Raw genomic sequence first — 6,497 nt, 5'->3', positions numbered from 1 at the left:
ATGGCCAGCAGGTGGACTTGGCCAATAAACAAGATGTGCTTCCCTGGGGCCTAGTATGGAGGAAGCCATGGGTGGCAGCCTCCCCAGCCTGGGCCAACATCAACCCTTGCTCTTCCCTTCACCAGTTCCCTGGAGCAGTTCCCTCCACAACCTCCAGGGGGCGCCTGTACACAACAGCCCAGCCTGTCTAAACAGGACAGGATCAGCTAAGAAACTCTGGATGTGTGGGTCCTCTAAGAAGGGTCTGTGGACTTCATGAGTTGACTTTACCAAGTGTGGTGACCTCGTCTGGGGAAGAAGGAACCCTTGTGACTGTGTGTGGACTAGGTGGTCAGGCAACCCGGGAACCAGAAAAGTCCTGCCTGCCTGGGGGCCAGGTTATGGGCGAGACGACATGGAACTTTCTACTTGGTGTTTTGCATTCCATGTGCAATAAGGAAAATGTTAAATGTGTCTTGGCTTTTTCATATCACAGGCTTCTGCAGTCCGTCTCCCTCTCCCCTTCCCCTCTGTCACTACAGTCTATCTCTTTCCCACCATGTGTGTATGTGTGTGTCTGTGTGTCTGTGTGTCTGTGTGTGTGTGGTGTATGTCTGTCTGTCTGCCTATATCTGTCTGTCTCTGTCTGTCTGTCTGTCTGTCTGTCTGTCTGCCTATCTGCCTGTCTCTCTGTGTGTGTCTGTCTGTGTTTGTCTGTCTCTCTTTATGTGTATGTGTGTGTGCCTGTCTGTCTCTGTGTATATCTGCCAGTGTCTGTCTCTCTCTCTCTGCACATGTGTGTCTATTGGTCTGTCTCTGTCTGTCTCCATCAGTCTCTCTCTCTCTCTCTCTCTCTCTCTCTCTCTCTCTCTCTCTCTCTCTGCGCTTGTGTATCTGTCTGTCCATCTCCATCTGTCTATCTCTCTCTCTCCCCCTACTCCTCTGTGTGTGTGTGTGTGTGCCCAAGAAGAGCACCATGTCCCCTGTGAAATCTGAGGGTCAGAGGCATATAGGAACAGGGCGACAGTGAAAAACAGGGGAAAGACACTTCCCATGAGAGCTTCCAGGTAGAACTCGCTCCTAGAAGAGCAGGCACACCGATCTCCATACCTCACCCCACCAATCCCCATAGCTCACCTCCTCTGTTTGCTTTCATCATCAAAGTTCCTTAGAACATCTCAGCCCACAAGGAAAGCAGCAGCTGTGTCTGTAGGTCGCTCTCATGGCAGTCACGTGGAAATTACCCTGCCACTGAGAGCCAGGCCTTCACCAAGGAGAAATGGAACAGTGAGCAACTCTGTCCCTAAGCCCCTAAGTCACACATCCAAAAGGGGGGCTACTGGATTCTCTGCAGACCCCATATAGCCTGACTCCAGGCAAGGGCTCTGCCTAGATTACCTCATCCCAGAACCACACATTGAGATCCAAGACACAAGCCCCAGTGTCACAGAGAGTCGCAGGCTGGCCAGGCAAGTCCGTTCAGTTCCATGGTCCTTCGAGCGCCAGTTTACCCCGAGCTTGCCCAGCAATGGTGCAAGAGAAGTGGAAGAGCCCATCCTGCACTCCAGGGGCAGGTAGCGAGCCTCGCCAGCAGTCTCTGAGGTGAGGGGAAGGCCAAGGGAAGGCCAGGCCAGGCCTGTCTGTCCATGTCTGAGGCCAACTGAGAGGGGAACCCAAAGGGCAATGCTGGCTCCCAGAGATTCCCCTACCCCACCATGCTCTGTCTAGACACAGATCTCTATTCCCATTTGGGCTTGTGACTTTCCCATAACCCACAGAATATGGTAGGAATGAAGGGGTATGACTCCAAAATTCAGTCAGAAAAGTCAGTGGAGCAGGTACTCCCTTCTGAAGCTCTAAGACCCCAAACAAGTAGTCGGGCTAGGGTGAGGCCATCACCCTGAGAGGAAACACTCGCCACAGAGAGGCCACATGAGGTGAGAGGGACCACCCACCACAGAGAGGGACATGGAGGTGTCTGGTCCCAGATAAGAGCCAGCACCAGGAGATGGGATAAACATAGATGGGGACATCTTCAGAACATTCTACTCGGGACTTCTCAGCCACAGCCAGGCTATGGGCTGAGACGTCACATGTTACACGGCAGGGGTTAGTCACGCCTACTCTGTCCAAGTCCCAGGCCCACAGAAACACAGTATGGAAGGACAGTTGCCAGACACTAAGTTCTGGGATACAGACAACAGAGACGTTCAGAAGGCCAATCAACTTTTGACTTTCATAGATGTTCTAGAGACCTGAGAAGCCAAGGGTTATGATGGCCACGCCTATTTAGCAGGTAAGGACCCAGGTCTAGAGTCTTGAGTACTGTGTCCTAGGGACAAGTATAGCCCGGAGCCAGCACAGCCCAGGCACAGGAAACCATGAGCAGCAGGCCCTGCCTCACAAAGCTACCACTCTGTCCTCTCTGGGGGGCACTGGCAAGTTTGCCAGCTGAGCTGGAGGCTGGATTTGCCAGGCTGTGTTCAATGCATCTGGACCCAATGGATGAATGGGAATCTTGAGTCACAGGTTACTACGGCAACCACCAAGCCCCCGGAGAGCCAAGTGCAGACTACTGAGCTATGAGCTGGTGAACTTGGAGTGAAATTCACCTTGGCTTTGCCACTTGGTTCCTGCCCAGGCTGTTGCTGGGACTCTCTTCTCCATCGGCCACTTTGATACTTTGGGAGTAGACAAATGGAAGTTTCCAGGAAAAAGGAAAGGATGTCGGACAATCTCTCTGGCTGTGGGGGAGGGGCTGGCAGGACGCTCTGCAATCTGGGCAAGGCTCCCAGCTCCGGGGTCCAAATGGCCAGCAGTGGCCAAGGCCATGGTGGTCAGCCACTTCTCTCATTGGTCACTAGACTGTCTGTTTTCAGGCAAGCGCCCCTGGGAAGCCGCAACACAGGCGCTTTTATCCTGGCTACTGAGATGCCAGCCAGGGGACAAAGGGGCAGGAGAGGCCCCTGAGGTGTGGGTTTGTCCTCTCAGAAAGTGGGGCCGGAAACAACCTTCACCTACCCCTATCCACACTGTGCACATGGGAATCAAAGGCCCCAGAGAAACTGCCAACCCAAAATGTGTCGTTGCCAGGGCAACCTGGACACAACGCTGACCAGCCTGGGAAAAAAGCTGTTATTCTCAGCGGGGGTGGGTGGGTGTTTGTTTTGTTTTGTTTTATTTATTTATTTATTTATTTATTTATTTTATAAAACGTTGGGTCAGATCAGATTTTTAAAATGCTGCTCCAGGACATGCTGTTGCCTGAACACCACTTGAAAAGGCCGATCCTGGCAGAGAGGGGTCATGGATCCACTTGGAGAAAAACTCTCACAAACTGCGAGACACTGGCCTGGGACTCCTACTGCCTGTCCCCTCTGTGTCTCCTACGAAGGGTTTGACCAGTGCTGCTGGTGGATGAACATGGAAGGCCCCCACTCCTAGCTCGCAGGAAAGACCAGAATGCAGCTCACCTTGGGCCTGTGAGGGGGTCAGCTGTGCATGACTGCAGTGCCAGGCAGGCGTGGCAAAAGCACGAGAGAGAGAGAGAGAGAGAGAGAGAGAGAGAGAGAGAGAGAGAGAGAGAGAGAGAGAGAACATGGGCAGCCATGCAGAACAGATCAGAGTCCAGAACAGTGAGTTCAGTCATACAGGGCAACTGGCAGGCTTCCCGCTTCTGCCCCTAAATTCTGAAAATTTCAGGAAAAAAAAAATATACACTTAAGGAAAGAAATTCTAGATTCTGAAGATCATCCCTATTGTCTGAGCAACAGTCTATAGGCTGTCCTTACTAAAGTCTGTCTCTAACCCTGATTTCTTCAGCTGGGAGATGTGAGAGCCAGGGTTTTGAGGGATCAGTAGGAGCTCACCAAATTAGGGCTCATCTACTCTGAGGGGCTAACTGACCCTGTGAGACAGTACAGTGTAGAGGGACACCATTGCAGCAGGAGAGCAATGTCTCTCCCGTGGGTCTAGACTGTGGCCCAGGAACAGAGAGCACGTGCCTTGTATGTGTGAGGACTGTGTCTAGTGCCCACCACAAAAACATGTCTGCTGTGGACAGGATTCCATGTATATGACACCCAGCAGAAAGAAACCGGGACTGTGGTGTGGTTTCTCTGGGTGTCAAAGTCCCCCTTGAGATGTGGTTCCAAAGAAAGAGAGTCAGCTGGCAGGAGCAGAGAGGCCTGCGTATGAACTTTAACTTCTCCGTGTGGCTCTGGGGAAATGTCTTTCCCCCTCTGTGCCTGAGCTGCCTGTGTTTACAAGGTTGATCCCAATGACAAAAAACGCTCCCCATCCACCAAACACTGTTCCTTTGGTTTCCCATTCTACGCACAGTCAGCACTGTGTGGTCCAAGCAGCTGAAGCTCCGTGAGGTCAGAAGCTTGTCCTATGATGGTCCAGTAAGTCATGGCTCCAAAAGGCATCTGCCCGGATCTGCTGTGAGCACCCTCATAGGGACATCTGAGTGGAAGGTCTGGCGTGAAGCGTCTGGCGTGATGGTCTACCGTGCTGCTGTGTGACCTAGCAGGTGTCTTGGGGTTGCTGATGAAATGACTCTCCCCATTTCTCGAGGGAGAATTCCAGATCCTCCAGCACTCTCTGCATTCTCTCTGACTCCCTAGTCTACTCTGCCTGATTGGAGGAAAGACCACAAGTCTGTATAACTCACCCTACATCCATCCTGAAGCTGGCTGTGAATAAAAGCCCACACTGGCAATGTTAACATCCTCCAGATGTTCATTGCCATGTTACCTACTCCAGATATAACTGGAAATCATGGAACTGTCCGGTGGCATGAAATGGTAAACTAAAACAGGATGCACCTACTAGCTTGAGTCACACAGAAGCCATTAAGGAACGACAAGCCTGGTAGCACACACCTGTGTCTTGGCCACTTGCAGAGCCATGGCAGGATTGCTTGAGCCAAGAGGTCAGGACCAGCTTGACCCTATCAGAAGGAATATAGTGGGGGGAGCAAAGAAGAGAGAAGGGGAAAAAAGGAAAGAAGGAAGGAAGGCAGACAAGAAGGGAGAAGGGAGAGAGGACACTGACACAGCAGGGGGTGCTGTGATAGCTACCATGTTCTTCCTCTTTCCTGGCATTTACTGCATAAACAGCAGCCTGACAGTTGACAGCCATGTTGCAGAGTCCTGTATGAACTTCATGATACACCGTAACATTGTTTGTGCATTTTTATAACAATTGGCTCCAAGTGCTTCCTAGAGAAATCAGAAGTGAGAGTGCCGGTTAGAGGCTCCAAGAAAACCACACTGATGCTGACAAGGGAACCTGAGCAGGAACTGCTTTGTAGACTTGCAACAAAAGAGACCTACTAAGCACTCCAGTGGGCATCAGCTGTGCAGAGAGGGCATGCCTTTATTCATTTACACCAGGACCCACAGTTCTTCCCATAAACAAAATTCATTGTGTCCCTAAACAAAGCAAAGAGAGACTGCAGCATTCAAACCTTGTCTGAATTACCTCGTGCACAATTCATGAAGTGGCTCTTTCAGTCAGGCCCAGTGGGGCGACTTGGAGAAGCCAACTTCTCCTCTGCCAGGGCCTGAGACCCAGAACAAAGATCTAAGATCGTTTGTACCCTAGGCTGCCCAGGTGCTGTGGCCCTCGGGACTCGGATTTGGTGATGGGTTTATCTCCATCCTGGCTGAGATCACTGAGCAATAGCCAAGATACAGGAACAGCTTGGAAGTATCTGGAGCATCAGGGAGGTGCCAGGGCTCAGTAGCAGCTGCTCTGAGGCCCCCACGGCTCCCGTGGGTGCTGGTGTAAGGCAGACAGTGTGAGACTACAGGATGCTGGAGTCTGCTGACAAAGTTTGCCAACCATGACCTTTTATAAATGTTTACTGGACCCTAACCTCAGATGGACAGAACTGGTCCCACTGTCCTTTGTCTTCAGCTTATTATCCCATTCCCTAAAGTTGTATTTGGTGGCACCCTAGGGGTAACCAGCCTGCCCTGGTGTTTCTCCCAGAGCTTACTACCTGCTTCTGACTCTGACCCTATGACAACCACATTCCACCTACCTAGAACGCACCCCACCTTCCCCTGTCCCAACCCCACCACCTCACATTCCTCCAGGAATAACAAGATGCCCTGGCTTTTCTCAAACTATCCTCTTCTCCATCCGGATGTGTTTATGTGTCATTATCTTTTCTTGGCCATTAACCATCGCAGCCAGAAGCAGGATCCAGCATCTCAGTGATGGAGGAAAGCCCATTCCCCTGAGGCTATTCAAAGCTGGACCACCCCAGAGTCTTGGATAGTGTTTGTTGGTAAGGATCTGGGCATTGGAGCTTTGCAAGGGTAGTGGCTATTCCTGGTTGTCAACTTGACTATATTTGAAATGAACTACAATCCAGAATTGGAAGGCTTACCAGTGAACCTAATCTGGAGGCTGGGAGATAGAAGTTTCTGATCTGGATCTTGGTATGGAGATCTTGAGACACAGTGGTGATTGAATCCAGAAGATTAAGACAGGGAGATCTCCAA

Source organism: Mus pahari, chromosome 1, assembly GCF_900095145.1.
Source record: "Mus pahari chromosome 1, PAHARI_EIJ_v1.1, whole genome shotgun sequence".
Classification (NCBI taxonomy): domain Eukaryota; kingdom Metazoa; phylum Chordata; class Mammalia; order Rodentia; family Muridae; genus Mus; species Mus pahari.
Note: the sequence above shows the minus strand (reverse complement) of the source record.